Source organism: Fundulus heteroclitus, chromosome 1 (genome assembly GCF_011125445.2).
Source record: "Fundulus heteroclitus isolate FHET01 chromosome 1, MU-UCD_Fhet_4.1, whole genome shotgun sequence".
Taxonomy (NCBI): Eukaryota; Metazoa; Chordata; class Actinopteri; order Cyprinodontiformes; family Fundulidae; genus Fundulus; species Fundulus heteroclitus.
Genome location: NC_046361.1, coordinates 39,577,230 through 39,588,615, shown reverse-complemented (window position 1 = coordinate 39,588,615; position 11,386 = coordinate 39,577,230).

Below are 11,386 nucleotides of genomic sequence, written 5' to 3'. Positions count from 1 at the left end.
AATTGTGGCGTAATAAGTAAGGATATATAAATAAATGGAAGATAATAGGTTATAATACAAAGTTTTAATAAAAAATAATGGCAGAGAAAATTAGTATTTCAATATTTTAAGTCCGTTTATCCTAACAATTCATGAAAACACTTGAATACAAAGGAAAAAAAGCAATCTGACATGCAGTGGGTTAAGTAACATAGGTACAAAACAGAAGCATTAAAGGCCAAAATGGCTACATACGAGTGTGAGATGAGGAAACCGATTACCAAAGAAGCAAAGTGACGCAGAGCAGTTGATTGTTATGAACCTTGTGAGATTATGACCACGCCTACTTCCTTCTAGTACATCATTTATTGGAAACATAAAACCACATTTCATTATCAGATTATGAGTAAAATGCAGAATAAAACAAATTGTTGGTCTGAAGCGTCCGTCTGCAGCTGTTGCAGCTGTCTGCAGATTTCCACATGCAGAGCTGGCCAAAAAAAAAAAATGAGACCTGAACAGCATTTCATTTGGGGGCAGTTACAGTTTTCAACATTTCCTTTTCTGTCTTAAGAGAAGTTCTGCTGTGGCTGCTTGAATTCAGAAGTCATGTATTCACTGTTTACACAAACGGGTCCAGATAGGATTGTCTGTAGGTTACATATTGGCTTTGCCTTATTTGCTTTTATAAGCTTGATATGGGGCCACAATGGGTAAAGAAAAAGCAGAATCCACACGGTGTCCTAAGTGTTGCTAAATCTGAGCAGATTTTTGTAAAAACCCATTTGAGACCCAGCTGAGACGTATATGTTGGTTTTCTATGGGTGACCCAATGTGTCTTTTACAGGATGCTCTCATCCAAACCGCAGCAAAACACTTATGGGTCCCACGTACACGGGTCTGTAGTGTTAGGACTGACATTTATACAAGTAACACTGGTTTAAAACCTTTTTTAACCAGAACTTTATTCTGCCTCTCTTGGCTAAATCCAGTCTCTGCCTGCCCTCACCGCCACTCTCTGAAGCCGCAGCAGCCTTTTGTAATGAAACCTTTAAATATTTCTTTGAAGTACAGATCTGTTGTAGCAACATCCTCACTATTGACATGCAAACACGGTCAAAAATATTTTGTGTTCAGCCGCGGCGCTCCGTCTTCCTCCCCCGTTGACCCTGCTGCAGGGTGCAGGGTCAGAGAAGACTGGCCTGCAAACACAATCAGATTAGATCAACCATACGACCATTTACAGATTAAATTAATCCCATCTGAATGCAGCAGCATGCATACCCCCCCCCCCCACACACACACACACACACACACTAATTAACATACATGTTGCTGTAATCACATGAGGTTTTAAATACAATCAGCCAACGCTGCTAGTTATTTAGGTGTAAATGCCCCCATTGTTTCCTGCTGCTGTGTTTTCCATCAGGAAGTGTTTCCCTGCTTTGTCCCACTTTAACTGAGTGATTAATCGTCGTCAGGCTGTGGCTGCACCTGGTGACTACCTGATGCAGCGTTATTGCACGTCTGAACCGTCCAGGATCCTGTGCAGCGCTGAGAATCACTCCTCGTGTTCTGTCTTGTCTGGCACACTCTTGTGAAACGACTTGTGTTTTAGCGTCGGCCTACTAATGAGAGGAATCTCTGTTATTGCTTTTTATATGAGCCTGTGATGCCGCGCTGGCTTTGCAGGACACGAGCAACACCCTGTTGGGTTTTGCAATGACTTAGAGGTTTTATTGCGTCATGAACACTTTCCCCCGGCCACAATGGGGGTGATTTAAAGGTCAGGTGAGGAGCCGTGACAGGAGGAAGGCTCACTTTGCTCTCTTAGATCTAAATCAGCTCCTCTACGGAAATAACAATACTTACTTCCCAGCTGGAAAACAATGGACTGCTGCCTCCAAGGTGGGAGATTCTGTTTCAACCTGAAGAGTTCAAGTGTCCTGGTGTCTCGTTTACTATTGATCCCCGGGAGAAGGAGATGGGTAGATGACTTTGTCGGCGCTAATACCAGATCTGCTCAGCTCTGTCTTTGCTCCTTCATCTACATTCCAGTCTGCCGCCTTTTGCCACGAGTCGTTCATTATGATGACCCAAAACAATTAGATCCCGGACAAATCTGGTCAAAGTGAGCTTCCTCTGTAGGGTGACCGGGTTCGGCTCTAAACACTGAAGAGTTTCATTCATAGAGGCCGTGATGTAGAGCTGCTGCCCTTAACATCCAAGGGGACAACTGGCTTTGTCCCCTTGGATTGGCGGTCAACTAACATAGAAAGTACTCCTGGGTCAATGTGAGCTTCTGAGCTTTCTGTGTCTCTGCTCTGTCTTCTCTAAGCCCCAGTGGGTGGAGGCAGATGAGCGTTCACACTGAGCCTGGTTCTGGTTCTGCTGGAGGTTCTCCTCCCTGTTAAAGGGGAGTTTTCCTCTCCACTGTCGCTTCATGCATGCTCAGTATGAGGGATTGCTGCAAAGCCATCAACAATGCAGACGACTGTCCACTGTGGCTCTACGCTCTTTCAGGAGGAGTGAATGCTGCTTGGAGAGACTTGATGCAACCTGCTGGGTTTCCTTAGAGAGGAAACTTTCTCACCAACCTGGAGGATCTGATGGAATCTGACTTTGGAAAGAGACTTGATGATGATGTGTGGATTGGTGCTATATAAATAAAATTGAATTGAACTGAATTGAACTGCAGAGGTTCAGGATATCTGCTGGGTGCCTCTCTTTGCAGCGTTTACGTTCACAGCCGACTTGGACAACACCCAGATGCAGAGCCAGAATTTGCTGCAGGGACAATGTTCCTGGGAATCCTCCAGAAAAAAACTGTCTTACCTCTGGAACCTGAACTTGGATAGAAGGAAACGATATACGGATGGACAGATTCCTGATTTATTGGCTCATTATTGCACATTATTGCACACTTAACATAATATTATTGTAAAAAGCTTCATTTTTTCGGCTACCTCTGTCCAAGGTATCATTCATCTCCTCCATATTCAAACTGTGGCAGTTATTCGCTTTTAATAGGCAAGAGGCAAAGGTAAAATTTTTATAACTTTGTTTGTTATGTTGTTAAATTTGTAATATTCAATATTTGAATTAGTGGGCTTCAGATGGGATTCTCCATAGATTACTAACCCCCCCACCCACCCACCCTCCATATTTGTCCATGTACACTCGTGTTAAATTATCCATCCATCCATCCATCCATTTTCCAAACCGCTTTATCCCTCATGGGGTCGCGGGGGTTGCTGGTGCCTATCTCCAGCGTTCACTGGGCGAGAGGCGGGGTACACCTAATTATATTTTAAATAATTTATTCTTTATTTATTTATTCAACCATGAATTACTTCTCATCAAGCAAACAGTACAAATAAATTACAAAGTAACATTTGGAGAAAAGAAGAAATTAATTTACAATTTATACCAATTGAAAGCATGTGCAGGAGTCAGAAACTGTAATTTGCCGTGTATCATTGAAAGTAGACGAAGGAAGCAAGGATTCCAGTTGTTTGGAGCAGGAAATGCGAAACAACAAGTTTATTGGGGCATAAATTGCCTTATAAATTGCCCATTAACAATGGAGCGACCTGCGAGAACGGAAGTGAAGGCTGGTTGACAGCAGAGTGCAGAATACAGCGCTGAAAAGAGAAGCTCTATCATCACAGCAGCGGGGTAGGTGACATTAGGTGACATCTAGTTAATGGAGGTTTATGTCACCATAATCTAGAACAGGAAGGATCGTCATTCTGACCAGTGTACTTGTTACAATGCAGAACATTGATTCTTGATTTGACTTTAGAAAGTAAAGGACAATGAAGCATTGCACCAGATATCTGAATGTCTGTAGGAGCTGAGATTGTCACATATTTGGCTTTCTGTTTGTGTTTTTTGGGTTGGCTGGCTGTTTTTTCCTATTTCCCTGCTCCATTCCACATTATCAGCTTCAGCTGCTGTTAATCAGACCCAAGTCTCTGCTCCTGTTTATACCTGCCTCCCATAGTCGTTCCCTGCACCGTTGTCGCTCTGCATAAATTTACCCCAGTGTCTTGTGGCTCTGCCAGCATTTTCCTGTGGACCTGTGTTTACTCTGCCTTCAATATATATAATAATAACAATCGGTTACTTGTGTTTGTGTGTGACGCTTGCTACTAGTAAATACCGGTTGGATTTTGCACTTTCACTGAGCGCTCTAGGGACTCGACAGAGGCTTTATCTGGTCACCACCTCTGAGTTTTGGATTTTGTGCTGCTCCTTTTGGACTTTTCTGCTACTTATAACAAACTTTTAAAATGCAACACTATGTTCTGGCTTGAATATCTGGTTCAGTTCATACCAGCCATAACAGAGACGTTCGTATGCTGGACAGTCCACAGTGGAGATATTAAGAAGACAGTCAGGGGATAAAAATGTTTATAAAATCATGAGTTTGGTTTTGGAGCTTGGTAAATGCGTGTTGAGAGCCGCTGGAGATGCTTTGTAAGGTATCGATGGCGTTGTTCAAAGTGGCTCCAGATGTGTTCAGAATGGTGTCATCAGCATATAAACGAATAAAGGATGTTCTGGCAGCATAGATAAAATGATCTATGTAGATCTTAAATAGGGTTGGACCGAGAATAGACTCCTGAGGAACACCAGTACACAGTGGCAGAACCATAAAGATTTTACTTAAGTTTTTTTTCTTCAACACCACGACGTACCAGAGCAATGTTTCTGACCATGTTCGTCCCCTTTTGACCACATCGTCTGATTATATCCAGCATGATGATCCATGATGCTGCAAAGGTCAAATCGACTCACACTGGTTTCTTTACGTTTAGCATGAGTTTACTGTACTCTAATGGCCTCCACAGTCAGCAGATCTAAACACACGAGCATGTTGTGGATGGAAATCTGCTAAATCTATATTAACCGTGGAACATTTCTGACACCCTGTTGGATCTGAGCCCCATAGAACTAAAGAAACTCTGCAAGATCCAACTCAGGGTAAGTATCCATATAGATCCAAGAGGCGTTGCTCAATTTAAATTAGATTTTCTTTTGCAACCTAAGAACTATCAAGAGCAACCAAATCGTTTTGCTGATCCAGAAATTATTTAGCCGACCCAGGTAGACCCCACACAAGGAGCCCGTTTTGAGATTTTGCTCAGTAAATACTCATCCAGCCTCAGCAAAGTCCGCATGGAGCCTCACATACAAATGCTGACTGGAAAGCTTGTTTTAGGAAAGCTGTCCAACCGAATCCATTGTTGTAGACTAGAAGATATAATAGAGGGCAAGAGTTTCTCTGGAAACTGTCACTCATTTGCATACTTCAGATAAAAGTGTAAATGTCTGGACTTTGGATAAGGTTTACAACCCGGCACACGTTTAACTTCCATGTATGATGAATTATAGACGTGAGATTTGCAAAAGCAGAATCAGCAAACTGAACTAAGACTTTGCTTCAAAACAAAGGATCCAAAGATGACCTGTCGCTGGAAACAGAGGTTTCCCACCTTATTTCCCTGCTTTGGTTAGAATTTGTCTCCTCCACCTTTTTCTCCTGTGAAAACTCCCAGCCCAAGTTTTTAAAGGACTTTGCATGTGTGGGCTCCCTCCGGGTTCTCCGGTTTCTCCCCGCAGTTTAAAAACCCAACAGTCGGGGTAACTGGTTGCTCTGAATGCGCTTTGCTGTGAGTGTGTGCATGCATTGTTGCTTTTCCTGCGTGTCTCTGTGTTGCCTGGCAAACTTTTCATGGTGTACCCTGGAAATATAACCCCCACCACCACCACCATCACCACTGCAAGAAGCAGATATAGAGAGCGGAAGTTATTAGCAGCACTATCGCCGTTCTTCCAACTCCACTATTTAAAAAAAGTCCCTTTTCAAATCTCCCAACTGTAGCTGTAACTCGATCACCCCGTCCCTAAATACCCTCTGTGAAAAAAGAAAAGCTGGACGCCTTTACTCCAGCAGGAGCAGCTCACATTGTGTAATGTGCCTTCTGCTTAATGACCACAGCCACAGGGACCTGGTGCCAAATGGCAGCGTCTGAGGATGGCCCCGCCACAGCCCAGCTACAGAACCTCATTCATCCGGCCTTCCATTCAGTTTCCATCCAGGCTTTATCCCGCTCAGGGTCGTGCAGGAGGAATGGGGAGTACCTAATTGGACCATTCATGACATTTTCTCTGTTTTCTGCTAATGAGGAAGAAGATGAGCTGCTTTGAAAAATGAAAGGAGAAAGAAAAATATGTTTGGGTCCCTGTAGGGAGCACGGTGTAATTACAGACAACAAACTGAGACAGTATGGGAAACATGGTTCTGATGAACACCTGCCATTTAAATCCAGATATCTTCTGCAGTGCGAAAGGATCCACTGCTTTTTTTATTTCATAAACACAGATTTTAATGCATTTTGTTCAGATTGTATGTGATCAACAAAACGTTCATGCAACAGGGAAGGAAATTATGCCTAGCACTAACATGTTAAATGCATTTTTACTCTGATAAAGGTTGGCAGCAGAGATGCTCACCTCAGGCGGAAGAATCCAGGGACAGGAAATCTTTGTTCGTGGAAGAATGTTAAAAAGAAGCCAAGAAGTTTACCGTATTTGTAGTTGGCCAAAAGTCTGTGTAGGAGACACAGGCAGCGTGTGTCTACCGCTGGACTTTTTTAGGCATATCTGCAAAATGCTAACCTGACTCTCGCCAGATGGATGTAGCTCCACACATCCATCTGGGATCGCTGCATTGGAAATTAATTTCAGAAGGCGGGGCCTAATCAAAACTCCTTGCATATGATTGGATAGACCACTTGTCCGTCATCTTCACTGAAACGTTACAAGCTCTTGCCAAACCCGGTCGGTAGAAAGGTGAAAACATCGTTTCCAGCAGCAAAAGCCTTCAAAGCCGTTCTCTGGGGTTCTTTTAAAGAATTAATATTCAGTAGATTAGACAACAATGATGAAACAGCATCAATGTTACTGCTTGCTTCCTCACTGCGAGCCGCCATTGTTGTCTGAATCCAAACAGATATGTTGCATCTACTAAAGTCCCACCCGGCGATCCTGATTGGCTCGTCTGTTTTATGTGGTGTTGAAATCCCTCCCAATGGCAGCGAGTCCAGATGGATGTGTGGAGCCGTGTGGAGCAGGTTAGCAAAATGCTAGGCGTGGCTCCGCATGGTGGAGGCAGCATCATGCTGTGGGGATATTTCCCCCTTAGCAGGGCCGGGTAAACTGGTCTGAGTTGATGTAAAGAAGGTTGGAGCTAATTATAGGGCAATCAGGGTAGAAAACCTCTGCCCTGAAAATGCTTCAGTCTGGGAGGAGGTTAACTTTGTAGGAAGATAACCGTCATAAACATTCAGCAAGTGAAAGGATTTAGATAAAAGCACATTTATGTGTTAGAATAACCCAGTTAAAGTCCCACCCTTAATCCAACAGAGAGTCTGCAGCATAAAAAAGATGTAAGGGCTGTTCACACATACTGTATATATGTGTGTAAATGCTTTAGAAAAGCGTCTATAATCAGCCTTCCACCTTACGATCTTAGACCGAGACAAACTTTATTGATGCAATCTCATGCAATGAAATTTTGTTGCATGAGATTGCAATTGAAATAAAATAACATTACAATATAGAGTGCAGCAGTGATAAGAATGTAACAGTGCAGGAGAAAAACAGTTTTTAAAAACGTGTGCAGAAGAATGTTCCACCATGTTTGTAGTGCAAGGATGATGGTGCAAAAAGGCATTCATCTGAAAAGTTCAATGTTGGCAGTGCAAAATCATAATTTGTGCAAGAATGCAGTGCTTTGTGTAGGTCCATGACTCCGGTCTTTGGGTCAGGTGAATCAGATCACTGCCTCTTCGGCTGATTAGGATCTGCAGAGTCCTGCATCCAGCCATGGACCCAGGCGTGCTGGAACAGGAATCTAAACGTCACAGGAGAGCGGCTCTGGAGGACTGGACCTCCGATCTATAACACCAAATCACGGTAAAACACAGCGAATGTTTGTGGCTGTAACGTCACGACATGCAAACAGCCCACGGGGCGGCAAGACTTTAGCAAGATGCTGTATGCCTTTTAAATATTTACGCAACAAGCGGGTTTGTTTGCCTCGTTGTGTGTCCGTCTAATCAGTCGTTGTAGGACAATAAACAGATAAGAGGAGTCAGGGACCCGCGCTCAGCGGAGAAAAGAGAGGAAACATCCAGAGGAGAGGCCTCACAAAGGAGAAACGCCATGGTGAGGGGGATGGGGGCTACTGTAAATGGAACAAATCCAAGCCTGAGACCTGGACTGGGTTTTTTTTTTGAGGGGCCAGTTCCCCTGCAGAGGAATGCACGCTGCAAGTGAAGCAAACCTTTGGCTTCATGAGCGTCTCTCCTTCTCACATGAGCAGATCTGAGGCCCTCTGAGCAGCAAACTCACCGCACAAAGTTTGAAACCATAAAAACGCTGCAAGGCCAGAGTCCGCCTGCTCTGATGGGGCCACAGAAAGACACAGATAACATCCCTCTGTGGAGGCTTATCATGAAGATCTCCTGCTGATTTTATTTCTTCTCCCACTTTATCGTTTTCTGTTTGTTAAATCTCATCCCTAGTTGAACATATTTACTTTAATACCTTAAATCAGGATCATTGCAAACTTCAAAATCAAGTTGCCAATAAATGAATGAGTAGGAATACGCTTCCAGGGCGGCTTCATAGCAATAAAACGATTAAAATCTGAAGGCTTCCCTGCTTTATCTGGACTTTGGTGCGTGGAAAAAAAAAGGTTGAAGTCAGCAGATCTAAGGTCCAGTTTCAAAAGTTCACAGATTCACACCGACTGAAGTTTTTCATGCGCGTCCAGCGGTGATTTCCCTGCCTTTGTCACACAGAGGAGTGTCAGTGAGTAACAACTAAGAGCTTTTTGAGCTCATCAGGAGACAGTCGGAAACGAGAATGCGAGCACATCCCGGTCTCACCACAATCTGCTGACGGCTGCACTAAATTTCACTGATTAAGGCGTTTTCTACAGAGAAACCAGCTTTTCCCAAAAAAGTTCATCATGAGCTTTAAAAACAAAAATGAAACTGAATAACTTTAAATCAATAGTACATTGAACAGCGCTTGCATTATTTTATTATTGCAGTAAAAACTTAATTTAGTGTTTTGATTGTTTTAGTGTGCGTATGTTGGGGTGGGGCTTAGAATAATTGTGTTTTAATAAATCGCCTGCCTAGTGACCATGAAATGTCTATAAAATAAAAGGTAATATTGTGTAATTATGTACTTTTATTAGTAGTCTGCAAGTTCCTGCTGTCTGCAGGATATAAACAATATAGTATGACCTTAATAGTTATTGTCAAGAGTACAAGGAAACTGAAAAAATAAATCTGGTTAGAGTATACAAGAATGAATAAAATAAATCCAATATATAAAAATTATAAGCATAAATATGACGTGACACAGAGGTCCGTTTCATTTGACTACTCTTCAAGACAGGAAAGGCAAGAGAACATGCAGAAATATGTTGCTCTTCACAAGTTACAGGAAAACAGCCGCTGGTTTAAACTCGTTCGTATCTACAGAGAAATAACGCAGAAATTAAGCAAGCCTGGAAGAAACACCTTTCTGTCCTGCATGCAAAAGGAGGATTTAATAGTTTCAGCAACAGGTTTTTAACGGATGTGGCAACGGGGATGGCACGAAAACAATTACCTGTTAACAATTTAACAAGTGGAGAAGTTGCCTTTCCTCCCCCATGAGAGATTTCTTGCTGTTGACCCCGTAATGAGACAGGATGCTGTAGAGTTGCTGATCAACCAATTATACCAGCCAGGTGATGATGCTAGTCGCGTTTCCATTGACCAACAATTTGTGCTAATTGTAATTACAAAAAAAAATTTGCTTATAGGGAAACGTAGCAATTACAAAACAATACTCCTATTTTTACGCTAGGATGAGGTGGTTTTTCAGCCATTGTCTAAATTAGTATACATCGCAAAACTGCAAAGGAAACAATTTTTTCTCGCATTACACGAGTCACGTGATTAACAACGGGATGTTACTACGGGTGAAATGGACGAAGAAGATGACAGGAAGTGGTAGCAAGATGATGGCGCAGCATGTTTGGACTCACAAGGAGACGCTGTATTTTTAAATTTAGTTTGTGACGGGGGTGCTACCAACATACTAGATTCAAAACATTTACCGAGATCTTGAAGCGGCCATGATGGAAGCGGGGCTCAACAAGCCGTGGCAAATCTTACGTTCAAAATGGAAAACTCTGAAACAGAAAGAAATACCTGGCGAGGAAAAGAAAGCTCGGCAAAAGTGGCGCCAGTGGAAAAAATTAAAAAAAAATCAAATACTTACAATACGAGATACACTTGTGAGTAAACGTATTAATTGCATTTCCTATTTAATGAAAACACTGCAATGGCAAAAATGTGTTTTATCGAAATTAGCAGAATATCGACAGTGTTTTGCGTACATTTGTAATGGAAACGCAGCTGGCGTCACATGTGGGTTGAAACAAAGTCATCAACAGCAGCTGTGGAGGAGGCATGAAACTTAGCGAGGAGCCCCCCCCCCCCCCCCCCCCCCACCCCCCCCCCCCCCCCCCCACCAAGGTGAGGCGAGACAGCTTCAGGTCAAACGCTACGGCAACACCGAGGACAGCAACAAGACACACAGTAGTCATGCTGCATCAGCAGAGTCTCCCCCAGATTAATATTCACCAGCAGACTGATGCGTCAGCATGTGCTGCTCCAGCTCTTTAGAAGGAGCACAAAGAAACGGTGAGGACCTCAGACGTAGCAGATAAAAAACACATTTCACTTATTTCCCTTCCTTATTAGGGTGTCATCAGCTCACAACGGGCAGAAATCAGCGGGATCCAGGTAGACCCATCACCTGTGTGCAGAGGTCTGACCAGACGTGGTCTTCATGGAGACGAAGCCGAGCAGCTATGCATGAAAACCTGAAGACCTGGGGAGCAGAAAAATGGCTGCAGAGTTATTGTCCTGTCTGGCAAAGTGCCATTAAGAATCGTTGTCCTAATGCCAAAAAGAGCCCAACAGATTTTACTTTCACCGGTGGAGCCTTCCTGCTTTCACCATAGCATTCTGTTTGATTTATACATGCAGGAAGCTTCATTAGATTTTATTCTGGGACTGTTTCACGTTCCAAGGACACAAAAGTGGAAAGGTAGAAGAGAAAAAGATGAGATGAAATGCTAAAAGGGAGAAAAGGTGAAAGAAAGGAGGAAAGGGAGAGAGAGCGATATAACATCCTCAGAGTCTGTATCTACACCTGCAAAGAGAGATATAAAAAGAACAGCAGGGCATCCAGCCCCCAGACCTGAGAAGGAGGATTATTTGCTAAAGGGCTGCAGAGCGCTACGATAACGGGTTTATGTGGA